This window comes from Pelobates fuscus, chromosome 1 (assembly GCF_036172605.1).
Source record: "Pelobates fuscus isolate aPelFus1 chromosome 1, aPelFus1.pri, whole genome shotgun sequence".
Taxonomy (NCBI): Eukaryota; Metazoa; Chordata; class Amphibia; order Anura; family Pelobatidae; genus Pelobates; species Pelobates fuscus.
In genome coordinates, this window is record NC_086317.1 from 225,623,006 (window position 1) to 225,645,837 (window position 22,832).

General features: G+C 37.5%; 1 protein-coding gene across 2 annotated transcripts in view; it reads left to right on the forward strand.

The window, feature by feature from the left end:
* Window positions 1–4,569: 4,569 nt before the first annotated feature.
* RSPO1 (R-spondin 1) overlaps window positions 4,570–22,832 on the forward strand; it is a 100,566-nt gene continuing 82,303 nt past the window's right edge. Inside the window, exon 1 of one of the 2 annotated variants that reach the window (XM_063444496.1) lies at window positions 4,570–4,852. The gene's annotated coding sequence lies outside the window, so the exon portion shown is untranslated. Of the gene's footprint in view, window positions 4,853–5,708; window positions 6,055–22,832 lie in introns of those variants that run through there. The other variant, XM_063444495.1, reaches the window with a different exon arrangement.

The window sequence follows — 22,832 nt, forward strand, 5'->3', positions numbered from 1 at the left end:
AAAACCTACATACGCTAATGAATTAAAGAGGGAGCCTCCAGTGGTGACAGAGAAAGGGGTGCTCCTGAGAGGGTGTGCTCCCAGAGTGCAGCTGCAGAGAATGTAGTGCAGCTGATTAGGACTAAATTTTACTTCGCTGATGCTTTTCACTAGAGTGCTTGTCTGAATGGAGGGGGTGAGGCAAAGTCATATCTCCACCTCTTTCTCCTCAGCATTCAGCATGGGAACTTCACTGAAAGATCCAGGCAGAAGGACATTGCTGTGTTCACATGGATAGACATGACAGGATGAATGAAATGACACATGAGGGGTGGGAGGGTTTTTAGGGAGACACACAAAGCATCAAACGATATGGGATGGTGGATAGATACAAGAGATCATTGGTGAGGGACATTGGGAAATGGAGAAAAACATGAGGGACACCAGGGACTCAAGGGATGATAAGACAGAAAAGGAACAGTGGTACATAAGTGAGCTGTTGGGGGAACAGCAAATGTTTTGTTTGGAGTTTGGAGTGGAGACTCAGTTCGGACTGCATACAGCAGTAAGGATGGTGAAATCAGGAATAACAAATAAATGCATTCAGATTCACAAACAAGTGCACTAATCAAATATATTGTCAGCATTTACAGACGTCATAAAATCCATATACTTTCAAAAACAGTGACATGTTAAACAAATACAGGAGCACAGAATAAGGTTACAAGGACACTATAGGCACACAGACAAGTTCATATCATTGAAGTGGTGTAAGTGCAGTGTTCCTGTACCACTTAGACCTGCAATTTAAAACATTGCAGTTTTAAAGAAACATTTCTAAACATTACCAAGACATTGTATACATTTCTTGGAAAGACCCTAGTAGCTGGTTACTTCATGAAACGACACTGGACATCCTAACACTTTGCATGAGGACAACCAGCATCTTCTAAAATCCCATAGGAAAGCACTGAGGTAATGCTTTCCTAATGGGAAGTCTAATGCACGCACCATGTGTGACCTGTGTGCGCATTAGACCACTCATCGGCTGATGTTGGTGGTGGAGGATCCTGACCCAGTGTCGGGGGCACATGGAGGCTTAAATCAGGTAATTGATTAAAAGTGTTTTTTAACCCTTTTGCGGAGAGTAGGACTGGGGAAACGGGATTAGAGGGAGGGCGTGGAGGCAGAGGGGCACTTAAGATGTATTCGTAACACTACATTTTTTGTGAAACTAATTTATATTTGTTTGCAAAAGTTCAGAGGGACAGAAGTCATAACCCCATGAGCCAATTAGTGAAACACTCCACTATTTAGTAGATATACCTCAATTTATTTCTGCATGTTTTCAGTGAGGTTATATCTAAAATCCGCTTGCAAATTATGTAGATATTCTGTCTGCCACCTTTGCAAGCCCTCCACTGTTCCCTGACGCAAATCGGTGCCAGGGAAACAACCAATCAAAGGCTTCTCATTGAGGGGTGCACGCTCACAGACTTACTATGACTTGGGGTGTAGGGGAAAGACAGTGGCGTATACATTCTGCACTCTAGCAGCACACACTGCCGTACGCTCAGTGGATCTAACAGAAGAGCTGTTGATTGCTGTTTGATTGACAGCCAGGGAGGCACGTATTTACAGTTTCATCAGAAAATTGGATACTCCTTACATATTATGCAATTCAGCAAGTGAGAATTGTATGTCTGTGGTGTGGTCCTCTGACCACTCTATCAACCCCTAGTATCTGTAGTGCTTAGAATAATAACCCTTAACTTTAAATTTTTTTTAACATTCTAACTTTTAAGTTAAAATGTCAACTACTCTACTACTATTCTTCTGCCTTTAAATATCCACCAAAATTGTTGGCTCATTTACATTAATATCAGTAATAGTCGTTGTATTTAACAATATTAATATAACAAAGGTTATGGTTAAAAATTGTATCAGTCGGTCACACTAACATGTTTTAATAATCATCGATCTTTCATGTACTAAAGAAAGAGGATTTAAACACTAAAACTCAGCTTTGAATTTCCCCTAGGTTTTAGCAGAGAGATATTGCAATGGAAATGGACTGAATAGGTTGAAAAATTACCTCGTTGGAGCAGCAGATGTCCATGGTGTGAATTTGAACATCCACAACACAGCAGGGAATAATAGCTGAAGGATGAGGTGAATTGTAAAGGGTGTCTCTTTCTCTGAGCAAATTATATTTCTCTCACATATTCTAACACATCTGTGGGATTTGATCCTTCTCAGCAATCTGTTGTGGTGTTATTTCTCCGTGGCCTGAAGGCGTAACGTCAACGTGTTAATAGCAGTGGGTTGAGAAGTTGTTAATTCTCATTATCATGTGTTTATTGGAAGAAGGTGAATAAAATGTATGTTGTAAGGTACATTCATTCTGCACTTTTGAGGAAATTCTCAGTCAGGGAAAATAAAAAATAATTTAGTATCAATGTTCCTCAAGCAACAGAAAAGCTAGAGGTGTTAAGTTAGTAATTAGCACAGTGTCTAGACTCTCTCTGTATCCTGAGAAATGGTCTGTTTTACCACTGCTATAGGTTGCCTGAATACAGTGGGAGTTGTTGCCCAGAATGACCAATCATTTAAAGATTGCACATATCTCTTGCTGTAATTAATAAGGGTGTATTCCATATAATGTAATCATAATTATATATACAATCAATATGTTAATTATTATTTAAAGGGACACTCCACTGCCCAAATACAAACAAAAAAAATAATAACACTATTTAGTAATTATACGACCAATGTAAACATATATGCATTCAATTGTGCATTTTTCTTTGAGGGTTTACCTAAAAACAGCTTGCAAAAAAACCTGCAGATCTCTTGTCTGCAGCCATTGCAAGTCTTCCCCTTCTAAACCCACCCAGACTTTCTTTGGCTGTCCAATCAGAGACTTCCCAATGAGAAGTATATGCAAGGCAGGTGCTCTGGGCAGACAGGTGCCTTCACTGATGTAAAGGAAATGGTGTGTAGGCACTTCAAACAATAAAATACACAGGTGTAATTATAAGTGTATCCCCTAACACCTTAAAAAATCAGTAAAAATAGAATAAATATTACACCATAAGTGGATGCACACAAATGATATATAAAATAATACTTAAAATGAAGATCAGGATGGACCAAAATAATCTATAAAATACATGTTAATAAAACATAGTGTATACTGTTTAAAACATAAATAGTATAAACCCCAGATAGGATAAAACTCACAAGGCTTGATGTAGATCTATGTGGCAGTCGAGATGCCAATAGACTAAAAAGCTACCAATGTGAAGTGTTAACAATGTTATTTAATAAATGCAAATAATAGGGACAAATTGAGCAGTGATAAAGATAAGAATAAAGGCACAAGGCCTAATAATACACAGCCAAAATAGCAATAAAAACATAAAAAAAAAAAAAAGTTTACCAGCAAACGCATTTCAACTCCTTCTGGAGTTTTCTTCAGTGCTGATGTGTACCTGCATTTGGTCCAAACAAAGCTCTAGAATGTGATGCCATATCCATTGAGGTGCCACCACTGAGCTAAACAAACTAGAAAGTAAGAGTATTAATTTATGACAAGATTAATTTATAAATGTGCTAATTTCTATCAATATCTGTGCTTCTGGTATAATGAAAAAAGAGGACAAATTCGTCACACATAAAGCACTTCAGCAAAAGTGTTTTGGGATTTTGGAATGTCCTTTTAAAGATACTTAGTGCAGGATAGCATGTGTAGCTGTGTGCTGGATTGACTTCATAGCAACTGTGAATGCACTATGATTCTTAATAATTGATGCAAATGATTGATTATTACTACTTATAAAAATGATGCATATGGTTAATATATTCCAAGGAAATATATTTAAACACAAGCGACTCTTAGACGTATCCTACATGCTCTCATTAAGGATCCAGGTAATATAAAAATAAATTAAAGCATAATGATTGCAGTTAAAGAGCTCGAGACAGAGTGTCTAATTTATGCAATAATCAAACTATGGCCCCCAGATGTGGATGAACTACATCTCCCATGATTTGCGTGCCACCTATTGCATTCAAAGAATTCTGGGAGTTGTAGGTCACCAATTTCTGGAGGTCAGAGTTTGAGATCTCTACTAGATGTCTTATTTGAGAGAAGTCCATAAAAACTGCCCTTTGTGTATCAAAATGAATGCTATCATGTAGTATAACTTTTCCAGAACAGTGACTTACTTAATTATAATTATATATTAGAGGTATATGACGTCAAATAATTGACAGACAAAATATTGTTGACAGATGTATAAGTCGAAGAAGTCCATTCTCAGGCAACCTTAAAATCTAGGCCAGTTGTCTTGTGTTTAAAAGGGTTACTCTAGGAACTGGTTAATTTAACAGTAGATACAGAAGTAGTTTGTATAGTATACAAAGGCAATGACCTCTGTGTCGGCTAGTAGGAGCAGCAAAGGCTAGGTGATTAGTATTAATATCTGCTACAACATTTCCTTCCCCCAGGCTCAAGACAGACTTTCACATTTGTAAGACAGTTACATTTTCACTCAGTGCCTCAGACTTCTGCTCACAGCCTACATGTGTGCAATATTCAGCGAGGCACAGTATATCACTGTAAATAATAATGACTTACAGATGTTATTATTGTATTATCCTCATTTATATTCATGGTGATGTACTATAATGCAATGCTATCAGTCTCCATGTCACATCAAGGCGAAACAATCTTCAGAGATGAACCTTTGCTGTCCTTAAGTCCTAGCACCATGGAAGGAAGAAGCTACCCTTTCATTTCCACTGGTGGAGTCTTAAATTTGTTTTAGTGATGGCTTTATCTTCGACTGAGCTACATAGACCACAGGTCAGTCATTGCCATTCAACCGGATTTTTGCTCACATTTTATTATTACTTTAAATAGTGTAGTGTTTGCTTCAAGGTATTTCAAACAGCATAAAACCTAATGTTTTCCAGATCGACTGGGAATGCTAGATTGCTAACTTCAAAAGAAATCTCACCAAAACAAAGTATACCTTACAGTACATATGTTACTATACTTTATCGCTACTTGGTTTACTTCCCAGCATTGCTTTTATAAGTTGTTTTTTTTTGTTGTTGTACGTCTCCTTTCCGTTCCCTTTTGAGTCACTTCTTAACCTGATCAGAAACTGCTTTCTTATTTCTTTTACTACCAGGTTTTTAAGTAGCGCCAGCAACTTAAAAACCCAACAAAAGTATTCAAACTGAAGCATAAATCTAGTACTAAAGTCAGATATTAATTCAACAGTGAGAGGCAGATAATTTCAAAGTAATGGACCAACCAATAAGCAGGTTGAAATAACCGGCATTGCATGCATCCAGTATAAGAAAATGTCAAATTGACATTTCTAGTGAACCAGATTCCAACCGAAATGCAATAAAGCAGTCTACATGCTAAATTATGCTGTGGAATTAACCCTCTTGCTGCCAGATCAGAAAATGTGCAACCTTTTATGTAAATTATGAAAATCATTTAAATTCCAGGAGAAGCTGGTATTCACTTACAAAATATATCTCCCTTTGGTATGGAAAAAAAAAAACGAAATGCTCTGGATATTAAACAGAGAGACAGAGAGAGAGAGAAAGAGAGAGAGAGGCTCAGTCTCCATGTGGTTGGGGCTAGAGTAGCTCACAACTGTTTTTTTCTTTACTGTTCAATTTGCTCTGAACTGAACACTTGGTTTTGCTGATGGACTACAAGGCAGACACAGTCAGATTTCTCTCTCTGAAAACCAGTTGGAGTTATCATTAAGTTGTGCTGTGAAGACCAGAATCATTTTTTTCTCGTTTCTTCTGGTGATTATTTGCAAATGATATAATGTGACTTACATTTGCAAATTATATTAGAAGAATTAAATCCAAGTTTCGGGAGCTATTTCATTCTTATTTGTTTTATTGTTTTGCTTCTTCACATTTTGGTTGCCTTTTGTATTCTTTCTATGGAAGCAAGGATTGTTAAGAAACCAAAGCATAACAACAACAAAATAATACATTAGAAAAATCCTCTTAACAGATACTACATAAAAGGTAAGATTTGTATTTTTTTTTTTTTAAGATTAACATTTTACATTTGTGTTTAATGTAGTTTAACCCAATTGTTCGATTGTTTTCTTCTAATTGTTGATTTGTAGAGTGATATATATATATATATATATATATATATATATATATATATATATATATATATGATACGTCTATTAGATAGACAGACAAAGTGAGTAAGAAGGCAAGAAAATACATTTACTGCAAACACTTAAATCACACAGAGGTATGGAATTACACACACTTGAAATAATATTTATATCTTTATTTGTTTTAACGTAATGTATATCTAGTACAATGATACATTATTTCCTTGTGATAAAACGTAAACAGTTAAGATACAGCATTCTTTAAACTAAGGAAGGCAGTCATTAACTGACATTTCCCTGTAAGCCAAGTTGACAGTGTAATGACATTTGCCTGGTGCATAAAATGCATATACATGATGCACATCACTGTATGGTACTTGGATGGATTGTGATGGCAAGTGGGTATGAATTCCAAAGCTGTATGAGCTCCCACCCTTTTTGCAAACTGTTTTCCTTTTTTGCTGTTATTCTCTCAGACTGTTTAAAGTGTTTTTGTGCCAGGAAGATCCTGCAGTTATCAGATTTGGAAACTAAACGTTGTGGGCGTGATTGGAATAAAAAATATGTTTTTTGGTTGGTTTTTTTTTTTTTTTTGCATGATTTGGATCACAGCAATAAGACACGATTGTGAGGTCTGTACTGTAATAAATGCATATGTTTATAGAAAGTTGCATCTACAAGGACAAATTTGCAATTCCTTTATAATTTAAAACAGACAAAAGTAGGTTTTAGTTCCTCCACTATGTTGAGTGGGGGAGTACCATTTCCAGTACACAGTGGTCAAATAAAACATGCTGCATGGATTTTGACAGCTTAAGCGTCTCGTCTCGTGTGACTTTTAATAGGGGCTTAGGAAACTCTGGAGCAGAGAGCGTGTTTTGACAAATTAATTTATCAGTGTGTACACACTGCTCCAGATCTATGAAACTATTTCATTTGATACAGATTCCTAAACGTCAGAAAGATTTTACCAGCTATAATTAAACTCCAATCAACAGATTGAAAGCAGAGCTCGAAACTCTAATTTTTACAGCGCTGTAGAACATGTCGGAGACTTACAAATACATTTTATAATCAACAGATTGATTCCCATGTGGATTTGACAATGACTGTTGTGTGGTTTTATATGTTATAACCCCCCTTTGAAATGTATACTGTTTCACAAGGATCATATATCAAAACAAAAAGTAAATAAATCAATAGATATTTGCACCCAGAAGCTATTGAAAATGTATATGCATTAAAGCCTGTTTTTTTTTAACTGTATTTAAATAGACACTATTTGTAGGGGTTTTGATATATACAGACTGTCCCCGCAGACCTTTCAATGTAAATGCTGCCTTTTCAGAGAAACCAATATACACTGTTGGAAAGCTAATGATTGTTTTGTTACAATTATCATAACACTGCCAACTAATCACATTTATCTTGAGTACTTATGAAACATAGGTAGGCTTTACATTTTCACTTGACAGGGACTTGTGGTGAGTTGATGACCAAATTCAAAAATATATGACAAAATAGTATTATTGGAAACAAAACTCAAACATTACTATGGTGTACTTTTCTCCAACTATGGGCCTCGATTAATATTTTTGGATTAGCTTTTTAAATAATTAGTCTGTTAGAAACACTTTTCAAATTATTCATGTCAAAAATCCACATGTAATTTAATGGTGACTTCAAAATATAAATAACTGAAACAGATTGTAATCATTTGAAATGTTTAACCCAGAAAAATTAAATTGAGGCCTATGTTGATTTTTCAGTTGACCGTTCAACATCATTCTCTGTGTATTAAATGGATAGGAAAATTACTACAGAATAAGATCAAGAGAATATTTCAGATTGGGACGTATGACCTTAGAACTTGCTGACCCATATTAAAAAATTTACTCTCAAACAAAAGGCTGTAATATTTCTTGGGCGGGGTTCAGATTTGATTCCTATAGTAGAGTGTCATCTATCTATTGGTTGTGTGATTCTGAAAACAGGCCTATTTTGCAATATACACCTAGTACTTCCACATGCTGAAGTGATACAATCTAGTGAGCGTGCATCAACCTTTTTGACAGATGTTCCGTTAATACTGGCAAACTGCAGTGCATTCATCGCTACATTATGCATGGGAGAGGTCAGGAAAAGTATTATAGGATCAGTCTCTAATAGAACGTTTAAAGGATTATTATTATTTTTTTTTAAATGGATGTGATGTAATGAGCTCAGTTGTGTTGTTTTACTATTATATATCACTTTGAAGATCACTTTATATTAGACTAATAGCCCCCCCAAATATACTCGGGTATTGTTGTTAAAATACTCAAAAGGATTTGTGAAATTTGCATAAAAAAGCTGTCTTAACTAAAAGGATTTTAGAATTAGAATTTCTGTCAGGGTTGTTCAAGTTATGAATTCCCGATTTCGTTTGTAACCCTGTAAGTCAGGGGTGCCCAAAAGCAAGATCTCCAGATGTTGTAGAACTATAACTCCCATGATGCTTTGTATGCCTTTAGAATGACAGAACTTCATAGAAGCTGTAGTTTTACAACATCTGAGGATCTACCTTTGGGGCACCCCTGTTGTAAATGATGGTAGGATATTTGGGGTTTTGTGTGTTTATCTCCATTCCTGTATTATTCACCCTCTATTATATTAGAATGATATATAAATGTCATATATCACATTTGTATATTATACACTGGAATTAAGAGAGCATAGGAATCATGATATGATCACAAACAGAAGAAGATCAGAGAAAGTGAAAGAGCTAGTTCTTTAATTAAACTTCCTGAGTTTAGACACTGTAATGTTTTTTTTTTTTTTTTTCAAGGGCAATGGAACATATCAAAAGTAGTTTAAGTCCTACTCTGTTACAGGCACACATAAACACCTGTCAACACTTTCTCCCGCTTCATCTATGGCGTCTATTCATCAAACAATGAGCTATGGTGAACTGACAAATAACTTGAAGCCAAGTCACACTTTAGTTAAAGGATATTATCACTCCCAACATTGTTTAACCACACATATTTGACATGTGTTTGTATTGTGCACCTGGAAGAAGAATAGGGAGTGTCAGGGATTAACCCCTCCTGCCAAAAAGAATTTAAAAAGTGTGGAAGACGTCATTGCTGTTCTAGCTCTGGAAGGAAATGAACCCCGCTTAATAGGTCAGTTACTGAATTAAATGAGCCACAAGGATTTAATTATACTGTAACTACTGCACTGCATAGTGTCTAGCAGCAGGGGGCTTGGTATTACTTGATCTACATTTGTGGTAGACCACAGGTGTTTCTGGCTAACCTTTCCTTTAAGAGCCAGTCTCAGTTATCCATGTGAATTTAAATTCAGTCCTCATTTATCCATGCACCCTGGTATACCTGATCACAGCGGTTTGTTGCCCTGATACCATGTTCCTGCTGATGTGGCTCCTACCTTGTTTATTGTCTGAACTCAGGGCATTCCAACCCATTCCTCCCAAGGGATCCAAAATACGTCTCTTCAAGTATTAGATGCTATCTGGACTCAAGTTGCAAGGTCTCTCAGTAGCCACTCAGGAGGCAGTTAGGCCTTGACTTGGCCTTGTGATTCCAATTTTTGGGATTCCTACTCCCATAGTATCTATTCACTGTCTTCTGAATTATTCTGGTAACTTGCCTTGTTTATTTCTGGACTCAGTTGCTCTTTGGAGATTGCTTTATTTGCTGTCAGGACTTTGTTGCTGAATTGCTGAGCTTTGATTTGTTGTTTGTTTATAATAAATCATTTCTTATCACTTTGGATTTTCCTCATTCCTGCATCACACAAACATGAGCTTGTCTCTGAATTTCTGTTCTACCTTGACAGGAGAGAGTACTAAAGCTTCCTCTTTGGCTATACCATCGTCATCTATTCATCTTTTGTCATGTTTGCATTCTTTCACATTCAGGTATATCAATTCTAATATTAGGGTTAACAGCTTTTTGCTCTTACTGGATCAACAGCATAAACAGATATGAGAAAGGCTAAACTTAATAGACAAGCTTGATGGATGTTCCACAGATCTATTTGTAGTGTGGAACTGCACTCACTCCCATCAATCTGAGCCAGGGTGCTTGCTGTACTGGAACCAAACACCAGATTACCAATTTAGTAGAGTAAAATAAAAGAGGTCCAGGCACTCCTTGGTTCAAGTAAGGCACTTGATTGTAAACACAGCAACGTTTCGACCCAAGGATCTTTGTCAAGCATTCCACAGATCTAGTCATACATGACAATGAGATGCCATAGGTGTAATTTATGCGTTGTAACTGCTGATGAGAATGAAAGGGTATGCCAAGTGCAAGCTCATTAGATTTTTTTGTTTTTCCCATTTTTGCCACAATCCAAAAAAAAGGATAATATAAGCAGTCTCTTTTTTTTTCTTATGTTAATTTTTTCATTATGTTGGAATTTCATTGACATTCCAAAGCACTAATTGGTTCTGAAGAGATTAATAATTCAGAATTGATTTTGCTGCTTTAAGTCATTTGGAAGATTGTCCAAAGCAGTGAGCATTAAAACATATTACAGGATCTGCATTCCCTTGAGTTTACCTAATTTAGCCATTGTGAATTAAAGAAACGGTCCTTTTCTTAGGCCTTTTTTTTTTATAATTGTCCAAATCAATTCAGATGGGAAAAAATTGTGGGAGGTGTTTTGGTTTTATTCCATGTGGCGTTTCAGTTCAGTTGAATTTTGTCCAAATGATCATTTGGGGGAAAAATATTCAAACTAACCAAAATGATACAAAAAACTCACCTAGTAAGGGAACTTCAAAATATACATTTTTATTTTGCAGTACACTGATAGGTGCATTTAAACATAATTTGGTTAAGAAATGAAGTGAGAAGAAATAACCAATAGAGGGGAAAAGAGGAGGAGCAGTAAAACAAAATCTATATTTTATCACACACACAAACTGTTAAAAAAAATTCTTTGTGATTTACCTGGGGTCCAGTGGCTGCCTCATGCTGATGGGAGTCAGAGCTCCCACTTCGACTCCCTCCTCTCCTCCTGAGCGGCGCTCTGTTGGCTGGGAGGAAGTGATGGCTTCCTCCCAGCTCTGACATCATCACGGTCAGCGCTGCTGCTCTTTAAGAGCGCGACCGGGCCCCAGGAAATTAATTGCCATCGGGTGGCCCCAAAAGCATTGGCCACCCGATGGGCTCCTTCAATGCAGCCCCGGAGGTTTTTCCACACGGTCGGTGCTGCACCAAAATGCTGGCGGGCACCCCGGACGCAGGGGTCGGCTGGGCGGCCGGGCCCCCTGGAATGACGGGCCCAGTCGCAGCTACAACCCCGGTAGTTCTGCCAGTGGAGGGTGAGTACTTTGCAAATAACCCTTCAAACTCCAACACTCAAAGCCTAAACCTTGAAAGATATACTTTACCTTAAACTCAAGCCCTAAACGTATTAATCCTAAACAGCCCTTGAACTACAACTTCCATCCTTCTCAAGCTGTTAATCGATTTAACCCTAAACACCCTGTGTAATCTAACTCTGAGACTAACCCCTCTCTAACCTTAAACTCCCCTTTACCCTAACAACTTCTAACATTATCTTTAACCATGTTTACATTTACACAGCTGCATACACTAACAGATTCAAGCACAGTACATTACAAGCAGAGCAGATGTATGCACATAAATACACTTATGAACAATGCCGTTTTAAAATATAATTTTTAGATGATTGTATGCCTGTAATTTTCAGTTAATAAATCAATTATAAAATATATATATATATATATATATATATATATATATAATGTGTAATAAATGAGGGCTTGCACTCACGGTCTGTAGATAGGTAAAATACTTCTTGTTTATTTCAATTCAATAAAACATGGTTGCTGCCATCAACGTTTCAGCCACTCCTGTGGCTTTCATCAGGATCAATTCAGCATACAAAACATTACATGTACAGGCTTCTGCTTATATATAGCTAAACAGATTTAATGATAAAATTAACAATGCTTACCACCTGTGTTCTCAAACGCCCGGCGTCTATCCCGATCCTGTGCGCATGTGCGAGCACGCCGGAACCGGAACCGGAAGTGGCGTGCTCGCTTCATCTACATCTATATATATATGAATAACAACACAGAATGTTTATAAACCTAAATGTGTTACTAGCCTGTGTCTTTATATCCTTAAAAAATTGTGCGGTTAAGTTATGCCATGACTATATATGCCAATGAAACGCCTGTAAACGCTGTCGTGGCGCTACAGGTATCTCTGTTGTAAAATCTAATGCAGAAGAAAAATAAAGAATAAATATATATATATATATATATATATATATATACACATATATATATATGTATATATATATATATATATATATATATATATATATATATACATATATATATATATAGCCAAAGATTTATTTATTTATTTATTTATTATTGCCATTTATATAGCGCCAACAGATTCCGTAGCGCTTTACAATATTATATTTATAAAATATAATATTATATATAATATTATATTTTCAAGATCTTGAAAAAGACCCTTAGGGGTCGAAACGTCGATTGATTTGATGCGTTACACTTTGTTGTAAACCTTTTTACCACATAAAAATCACGAAAAAGTCCTTTTGAGTGCTCCTACTTCATCTTTGGCTATATATCTCAGACGCTGGTAGCACCGAAGGCAAGAACACTTAAAGTTGTTTAAGGGTGAGTGCCTGAATCATCTTTATTTATATATATATATATATATATATATATATATATATTAATTCTTTATTTTTCTTCTGCATTAGATTTTGTGTATATATATATATATATATATATATTTTTTTTTTTTAATTCTTTATTTTTCTTCTGCATTAGATTTTACAACAGAGATACCAGTAGCGCCACGACAGCGTTTACAGGCGTAGAAAATATGTATAACAAATGTAAAAGGCTGTAACTAGGAAATGAGAACAGACATAAGTAGGAAATGAGAATAGCCATAACTAAATCCTGGTCAGGAAAGGTCGGGATAATCAAAATGTACTACTCACATTATTGTAGTTATTTTAATCTACTCCCATTTTTTTTATATAAACAAGTCTTTTTTGGTCACCTTGGGTGGGTGTGCCACAAATCAATGTGGTATCACCTAAAACATTTTCCTAAAAAGTAGGTTGCCTAAGTTTACTGAATTTGCAGTCTTATTATCGTAACCAAATTGATTGAATGGGCCTGACCACCTAGTCATAAACTGTGGGTATAGAATAACGTTCTCTGTCAATCCCTTTATCCTTCACGTTCTTGTGGAAAATGGCCCCAATAAACTTTAAATGTTGGTATAAATGATGATGACATATTCACTCTCTGTCCCCAACCCCCGCCACTTCGTATCCCTCTTTCTAAAAACCCTCTCCCCCCCCTCATTACCTTTTCTAATGCTAAATTTCACACAAGTACTTATCGCTTTTTAGATTAAACTTATTTGAAATCCTAGGTATTTTTAAAAGTACCTAATTCTACTGTCACCTCTCTAGACAGGTTTCGCTATGACCAACCAACAATCCCTGGTTATCATGACCAAATGTGCTCAGCCCATCCTTTACTTTAATCACATTGAATAATCAAACAAAGGACAAATGTATACAAAGTATTTTTTTCAACCACTATACATTACTTAAAACTTAAAAAAATTAGCAACATAATATCATATGTTGGCCCTTTTTTGAATAAAATACAGAAATAACTAAATAAATAAAAAACTACTTTACACTAGATAGTGAAAATATTAAAAGCTACATTGAGAAAAGGAGATTTAGCCCTTCAATGTAAAAATGTAAGTTTCTAAAAACAGTGCAATGTTTTATATTGATTTGACTTTATTGTTGCTTTAAAGGGAGCAGCTGGCAGAAAAGAGGAGTTATACAGAGATATTATATAATAAGATTTGACAAATTATATAGACAAGTTAAATGAATATATAAGAATATGAATTGTATCAGGAAAAATATCATAATTGCTGCAAAAGCGAGATTGTGATGATAAAGACAAGGAATATTATTATCATTGTTTTCATTATTTTTATTATTATAGTGGTTATGGTGCTTGTTTTTATACGTAAAATAAAACTATAAGTATTGGATTACAAATTTTTCAACATAGTGTGATCAATTACTTTGCAAAGGAATTACTGAAATGCTGTATATGGTCTGCTGTATATTCTCCCTTACAAATTGAAAGAGATTGTATGTAGAGCATCAAAACCATGTAAAAATATAATGTAAAAATATAAAATATAATGGGAGCCTATTGCTTAAAGTATGTTGGTAAATGAAACATCTATATCAAGCTCTTGTCTTATGTTAAGATATAGATTTTTTTATACTTTCCACCCAATGTGTGCATGTAGGAGTAATGATCTTGAATCTTTTAATTATTTACATTAATGCCATTAATGCGTTGTCTTGATGAGGTTGAAACTAATTTCTAATCTTTGTCAGATTTAAAGCCTTTGCACAAAGAAAAAAAAAACTTGAATTGCATCTAACATATTATTTGGTAGAAATAGAGCTAGGCTAGGGTTGCTGCCTATGACTAATTAAGATTTACGGGATTATTCTGGCCTGAAAATTATTATTGCTCTGTTTTGGAATCTTTTAGAGTGTTTTACCAGTTTCATGAAGGCAAAGACTAATATCTATTTGAATGAGGTTAGCAATGCAAAACAATTACAATAGCATGAGGGACATAGTGTACACCATTGGATTTTGGTGTTGGATAAAAAAAAATATGTTGGAATAATAAGATCAATAGTAAAATCACAGTTTGAAGGTGGTGGGTGAGTGAAGTCAGTAAGTCAGATCTCAATTGTAATTCAATTGCTCTCTTGCATATGCCCAAAACACTAACATTAGTTATCTCCTATCTCTCCTCCAAATTGGTTTCATGCCTTTTTGTATGAACTGTAAATAACGTGTGTGTGTGTGTGTGTGTGTGTGTGTGTATAGTTAGAGAGAGAGTATATATGTGTGTATAAAATCTACATCTATTAATCTATTTATTCTATCTGTTGTCAATTAGTAAATTGTTTTCCTAGGTCGAACAGTGAAAAATAAATGTGTCTTTTTTTTCTACTAGGTTCAAATTTACAAAGCAAAACAGGATGACATGGTAAAACTGGTTGCAATATGGGTTAATGTAACCACTTTATGTTTAGCAGATGCTTCATTTTGTATGCTGTCGGGGGTGGGTCAAAATATTGAACAAAATATTGAACAAATATTGACTCCTTAAAGGACCACTATAGGCACCCAGACCACTTCAGCTCAATGAAGTGGTCTGGGTGCCAGGTCCAGCTAGGTTTAACCCTTTCTTCTATAAACATAGCAGTTTCAGAGAAACTGCTATGTTTATAATAGGGTTAATACAGCCTCTAGTGGCTGTCTCATTGACAGCTGCTAGAGGCGCTTCAGCGCTTCTCACTGTGATTTTCACAGTGAGAAGACGCCAGCGTCCATAAGAAAGCATTGAGAATGGACTGGCTGAGAATGATACTGTATCCCCCCTGCTTTATTTTTTTTAATTATTAAGCCCACCTGGGGGGAAGAGGAGGGGAGGGGGGGCAGAGTGTGGACAGTGAGCTGAGCATTTGGGGGTAGCATGGGGGGTTTGTTACAGTGAGCAGCAACTGGCTGCATGATGTTCAGCAGACATGCCCCCTCTCGCGACATGGCAAGTGTGTGCATGCATGGGGAAGGTATAAACCCTACCGTGCACTAATGTGGGGGACATATTGATCCCCATAAGCCTACTTTTAACAATTTAATGTGGCAGCTGGCTAACAAATGCTGAATTATGCCTTACACTGAGAGACAGAGCGGGGACACTGATGAATGTCAGGGGTCTCCATCTAAATTTTCAGTTTGGAACATTTTGTTCAGAAGAACCGAAACATCTCGCCACGCATATGTCTAGCCTACACTCCTGCAGTATGATAAAGTCTTGGTCCCTTGTTTCTGAAATGTAGTTCTTCTGTATATTTTACTGGTCTCTCGTGCAGTGTAAATTCTATTCAGGCAAGAGGTAATGTCCAATGAAATTTACAGCAGCAATGGCACAGTCCATTTGCTTTCCATTCAGCATGTCTTACTTATTATTTATATGCATGAATAACCCTCTCAGGCAGTAAATTCTGCTTGTTTTAGTTCCATTGTCAGGTCTTAAAAATGAATGTAAGAAACAGCTATGCATTATACACGATGGATTATGCGTTTAATTAATGTTCATGCTATCAATATTGTGTCTACTATGGATCTCACTTATGAAAGGACCTCTGTCCCTTTTCATTATGATTTACTAACAAGTGATATGCATCTTGGTAATTGGCTCCTGGTTTGTAATTTAGAAGTGTGGGCACTAGGCAGTACTTGATGGCATAAATTCTCTAGTACTTACACTATGGGAATGTTGGAAAGGAGGGCAGGGTGACTGCCTCATAGGCCACTGGCATATTTAGTTGAATAAACAGAAACAAAGGTGTTGGGTAAGTGTGTCTGTCAGTGTTTGTTAAATCAGTGAGAGTGTGTCTGTCAGTGAGAGTGTGTGCATCAGAGCCATCTGTGTGTGTGTGTGTGTGTGTCTGTTTGTCTGTTTACTCTGTGTGTTAAAACGGTGTTTCAGTGCCCTCTGACTGTGTGTCAATTTACTATCTGTTTAAATGTGTTTGTCGTTGTCTTCTGTGTGTCTATCTGCCAGTTAGTGTGTTTCTGTCAGTCAATGTGTCTGTCAGTAAATAAAGTCTGTTAGTGTGTGTCAAATCAGTTTAGTGTGTCTGTCAGTTTGAGTGCTTGCATCAGAGCCGTGTGTGTGTGTGTGTGTTTATTCTGTTTGTAAAATTGTGTATTTCAGTGCCCTCTGTGTGTGTGTGTGTGTGTGTCAGTTTACTCTGTGTGTAAATGTGTGTGTGCCAGTGTTATCTATGTGTAAAAGTGTGTGTATCTGTCAGTGAGTGTGTTTCTGTCAGTAAGTGTGGTCTGACAGTGTGTGTCAAATTAATAAGAGCTTGTCTGTCAGTGAATGTGTCCTCTGTGTGTAACTGTGTCTGTTTTCTACATTTGTAAATGTGTGTCAGTTTCCTCTGTGTGTAAACGTGTGTGATGGTCCTCTGTGTGTAACTGTGTTTGTGTGCCAGTGTCCTCTGTGTGTAACTAATATGTTTGTATTATATTCTCATTTTGTGACTTGACTGCTTCAGATTAATAGTTAAAACCTGTACACGAATGCGGAGTCATATGTGGATTCCAAGCCCCTGTCGTTGTCAGACCCGATGCCTCTGCATGCCTTTGTTCCATGATAAACAAATAATGTTGCAGTCCTCAGCTTAGAAGAGGTCTAACCATGGGGGTCAGAGCAGGTGCCGGAGTTGGCATACTGCATTTGGCGGAGGCTAGGTCCTTAGACCGTAGAGGTCTAGAGTCTTCAATCCATTCCCATTCTAGTGGTGCTTGCTTATTTATGCACCCCTTAGCGGAGACATCCCAGGCATCAGAGTCTGCACCGTAGTGGCCGATACCGGTGAGGGGACCGGCCCTCCTGTCAGTACATTTGAGAGTGTTTTCTCCACGAATGCAGCCACCATTGTGTGTATCATGACCTGAAATTCCACAGGGTTAGCCAGGGAATCTTCCATAGTGGCAAATTGTGTGACACGGAATTGGAGCTCCCACAAAAAAAGTAGACAGGTAGATTTATAATGCTGTGGAATACCCCTGTACAAGGCACAAATTAGTAGGCAATTTTAGGATGCAGGGCAAACAGACCAGACTACCATACTAGCAGGCAATGCTCACAAAAACCCCTGCAGGGTTGTAATTTTAACAGTGGCCAATTAAAATAGTCTGGGGCTCACCCCGTAAACATAGGCTGCAACAGCATGCCTCCACTCACCAGCACAGTGCAGCACACATATAGTAGGGGTCTCACCCCAGGTGCACAAGATATGAACCCTTCAGTGCAGGCCACAGCCCTGATAGAGAGCACTAACACCTGTGCTCAAACAGTTAAAGCAAGGTTATGGGAGATATTCCTTTAAGCAGTATGTCCTAGAAATCCTGTCCAGCAGTTAACAGAGACTGTAGCAGCATGTCTCCATTCAGTAGCACAGTGCAGTAAAAATACAGTAGGTGGCTCACCCCTTGAGTCAGGCCACAGTCCTGACAGAGAGCACTAATCCATGCTAAAATGGTTAATACAGGGCTATGGGTGAAATCCTTTTAAACAGTTTACATAAATGGCCTAATTCAATATTAACATGCAGCCCCAGTAAGACCCAAAAGCCCCTCAAGCCCCAGAGAAGTAAGAGCAAGAAGGGGGTAGGGAAGAACTCGAGAATAAGATAGAAACACAATAAATAATATCAAAAGAAAAAACACAGATGTACAGAAGCACAGCAAGAACAAACAGCAAAGTATATAAAAAAATGTAACATAAAAACAATCTCAAAAAAGGCAATAGAAACATAAAGTAATGGAGAAGAGTAATAGTTTGACCTGTCTGCTTGATGGAGCAGCAAAGAAAGAGGAAGTGCTTAGGTCATTATACCTCATGTACATCCTACTCTGTTGTGATTGGTTAGTTTTTTTTCTATGTGTGTCTATGCTGCTGTGGAGCTAGTAGAGAGATTATGCAGAATATAAAGCCACCTGTCATGTTGTAAAATTGCAAATATTCAGTATGAATCCAATCCATATGAATCATGATCTGTTTGTGTGTCTGTGTTTGTATCAGTGTGTCTGTATGTGTGTGTCTCTGTATGTGTGTCTGTGCCTCTGTGTCTCTGTGTGTCTGTATGTGTATATGTGTGTGTATCTATATGTGTGTTTGTATCTGTGAGTCTATCTGTATGTGTGTCAGTGTTTGTCTGTATGTGTGTATGACTGTGTTTCTATGTAACTGCATGTGTGTGCCTATGTGTCTGTGTATGTGTGCCAGTGTGTGTATATGTAAGTATATGTGTGTATATGTGCATACATCTCAGCATTTCGATTCAAACACACATATACTGCTTAGTGCTAAATATATATAAAAAAATACCAAAAAATTTAAGCTAATGGGGGTCACAAATATATGATCCGCCCTGGGTGCCAAATGCTCCAGGTACGCCCCTGGCCCCCATATAAAAGGTTAAAACTCACCATATTCCAGCACTGTGCAGGTCTGCCGGCGCTGGCTCCGCCCCCTTTGTGCCATCAACAAAATGGACGATTTTTAGCTATTATGGGAAAGCATTGGATTGGCTAAAATCAACACAGGATCAGGGTCAAATGCTATTTTGGCCAATCAGGACCTCCTCATAGTAATGCATTGAATCAATGCATCTCTATGAGGAAAATTTAGCATCTCCATGCAGAGCGTGGGGATGCTGAACGGCAGGGCTGCTTACTGTGCAGCCCTAAGCCAGGAAGCCTCTCACTTGGAGATGTTCCTAGGGGCAATGTAAACACTGCCTTTTCTCTTTTCTTTTTACAAACTAACATGCATGCAAATACTGTTTAGTACTTGTTACTGTTAAGGATTACGAAAGAAGTCATCAAACAGCATAACAGCATTGTTTTTGCTATATATCAGAAATAATTATGTAGATTTCCACCTTTTTGTTGTTATATGTCAGACAAACTCCTCTTTCAAACTCTATGGTAAGTTGTAGCTTTCAAGCAATTTAGTTCATACAAGCACCTCTTGTCTCACAAGCTCATTGAGATATTTAATTTGCGCAGAAGTTCAAACATCCCTTTTAGAACGTATCTTAGTAACACTATTTTCTTTTAATTGATCATCTTTACTAAATCCCAGTCCCCCCCATGTACTAAATCCCAGTGCCCCCTCTATACTAAATCCCAGCACCCCCCTCTATACTAAATCCCAGCACCCCCCTCTATACTAAATCCCAGCACCCCCTCTACTAAACCCCAGCCCTTGTTTAAAATAAAAAATAAAAAATATTAGCCAACAAGCAGACTCCGCTCATATTGCCGCTGCCAGTATGCGACTCCGGAGTCCAGCCTCTGGTATACCCCTAATGGTGCTGTCCATATCCTGTGCCAAACGGATCCTCCTGCTACTCCTTGAAAACATGTGAAGGTGGAGCACGTTGACGTCATGTCAGAATGTGAGATAACGTTGCGTGCCTCAGTGCACCTCCGGGTCCTCCACTGTCCAGCCGTGGACATCGCAACACTGACCATCACACACTGACACACACACTCATTGACAGACACACACACACTCTCTGACAGACACACACACACTGACAGAAACACACTCTCTGACAGACACACACACACTGACATACAGACACACACACACTGACAGACACACACATACACACTGACAGACACACATATACAGACAGATACACACACTGACAGACACACACAAACACGCATTTTTGCACACACACATCATTTTATTTATTGCTCCTTTCTTTAGAAGCTGGTGTGGGTCCTCTCGCTGATCTTCTCTCGGGAGTTCAGTCTTCCTGCACCCTCACGCGCACAGTTTAGTGATGCCGGTTGCCGGAATGACGTCATGGAGGGCGCGCGTGAGGGAGCAGTGAGGAGCAAGAAGACTGAGCTCTCTCACTGCGCCAGGGACCTCTCCTCTCCGGCCGGGTAATTTTGGCAGAGTAGGCACCTGCAATGTGGGGAGAGCAGGTGCCTATTCTGCTTAAGTAAGCATCGGAAACTCGTGGCTCGTTTGACATGCTTGCTGTATTATGTAAGCCTCAGTGCCTTGGATATCAGTGATGCATTCTTCGCTACAAAAGCTGCAGTATGTGCTTCTTTGGTGGGGTTAATGCCATTGTATTTCAGCAACATACAGAGATATGCTGAAAAGGGCTTTTTAGATTAAATACAGAAACATCACTGCCTAAACTACCATACAATTTCATTTCTATTTCACATGCTGAAAATTAAAATAAGCCTGTTTATACATGGGGTTGGTAAGAATGGGTTTTTATCAAGCGTGCTTTTATTTAAGGTTATTTTTTGGCTTGTATTTTCTGCATTGCACATAGAAAACAATGTTCCATATTTTAATGTGTGTTTAGAGTTTGCATTCTGAAAAGTACGTTGTGTTTTCTAAGTTCTCTATTTAATGAGCTTTCTAAATTATTTAATACTGTTAGAAAACCTTTCCAAACTATTTAGCTTCAGAAGTCACAATTAAAGTCTATTGGATTTCTGTAGATATATTCATTTTGAAAGTTTTGAAAGAGTATTAAATCATTTGGAAAACATATTAAATGGAAGAAAAGTTTCTTTCAAGATCCATAATGTGTTAAAAATAATTGGTTAGCTCAATAAAAAAGTAAATTGAAAAAAAATAAAAATTGGTTAGCTGTAATGTAATAGGCACACGCACTGTATTTTGACTTCTAGTGAGCTGATATGGGTTGAAAAGCACTCACGAATGGTTTAATGTAATCACAAAAACATTTTTGGCAGAAATGGAATCTATCCCAAAGCGTGAAATGCAAACATTCTTTCGTTCTTTGCCTAAAGCTGTACAGGCATTGTATACAATACCTAAACTAAATAGAAAAGTGTAAAACCTGATTAAAGCACAAAAAGTGGCAGTTTAATAAAGGATAAGGAGTCTCTTTTAAGTTTGTAAATACAGTTGAGGGTTTTTAAATTCTATTTGTTTTCTTTCTTTGGGCCTCATTGTATTTCTAGATACATTTCAAAAAAAGTCCAACATGGAACTTTGCCAGCTGGTTTGCTCTCTCATATCTAAGTTACAAAAAAGGGCAGATATCAAAGTCATAATAAAAATGAATTGCACCAAATAGAACAATAAAATATTAGCTACAAGTGCCCAAGCCTTCCAACTCTAGTCTTTATAAATACCTTTTTAAACTCATAACAGCCTACCTCATGCTTAATTAACATAAATATGTTAAATAGTCAATCAAAATGTTTGCTGGAGTGCACAATTGTTAACAGGGTTTGACAGGCAATGTCATTTTAGCGGACCATGGGTAGCCTGACTGGTTACCTCCGTTATTACCTTTCTTCAGCCATCAGCACAAGTAAATATCCATTCCCCCAGTAACCATACAAAACATAGTCCTGGGAGTCAACTGAACTGTTTAATGGGACACAGTACAGCCAATTTATCCACAGACCCCCAGCAGGGGGTCTCCATACCATTACTCAAAACTTTCACCAATGGGAATACAGAACAGGTCACAGAGAAAGAACTACAAAGCAACAAAGTGATTCCTTACACAAGTTACCACCTCTCCCTGTGCCAACACATCATGACAATAAAAGGTTATCTTGGTTGGACCCCCTGTCCCTTCAGAGCAATCTCTGGTTACATCAACACAGCTCTTTGCTGTAGTAGATAGACTTGCTCCCACACAGAACACACAGAATACATTTCACACCTAACTATACTTAATGGAGCTGCTGCTCCCTCCCCCCCTTTGTTGACCCACAGCTGCATATTATCCCGATACCTGTCCCTCGCGGCACTGTGCAATCACAACAATTATGTACTTTCTGAGTTCTGATGCACACACATTTATCCCTAACTTCCTGGTGCCTTATTCTGACATCTTGACCAATCACTACCCAGTAAAGGGTATATATACTCCTGGTTATCCTTGTTTCCTTGCCCTGTCGTGG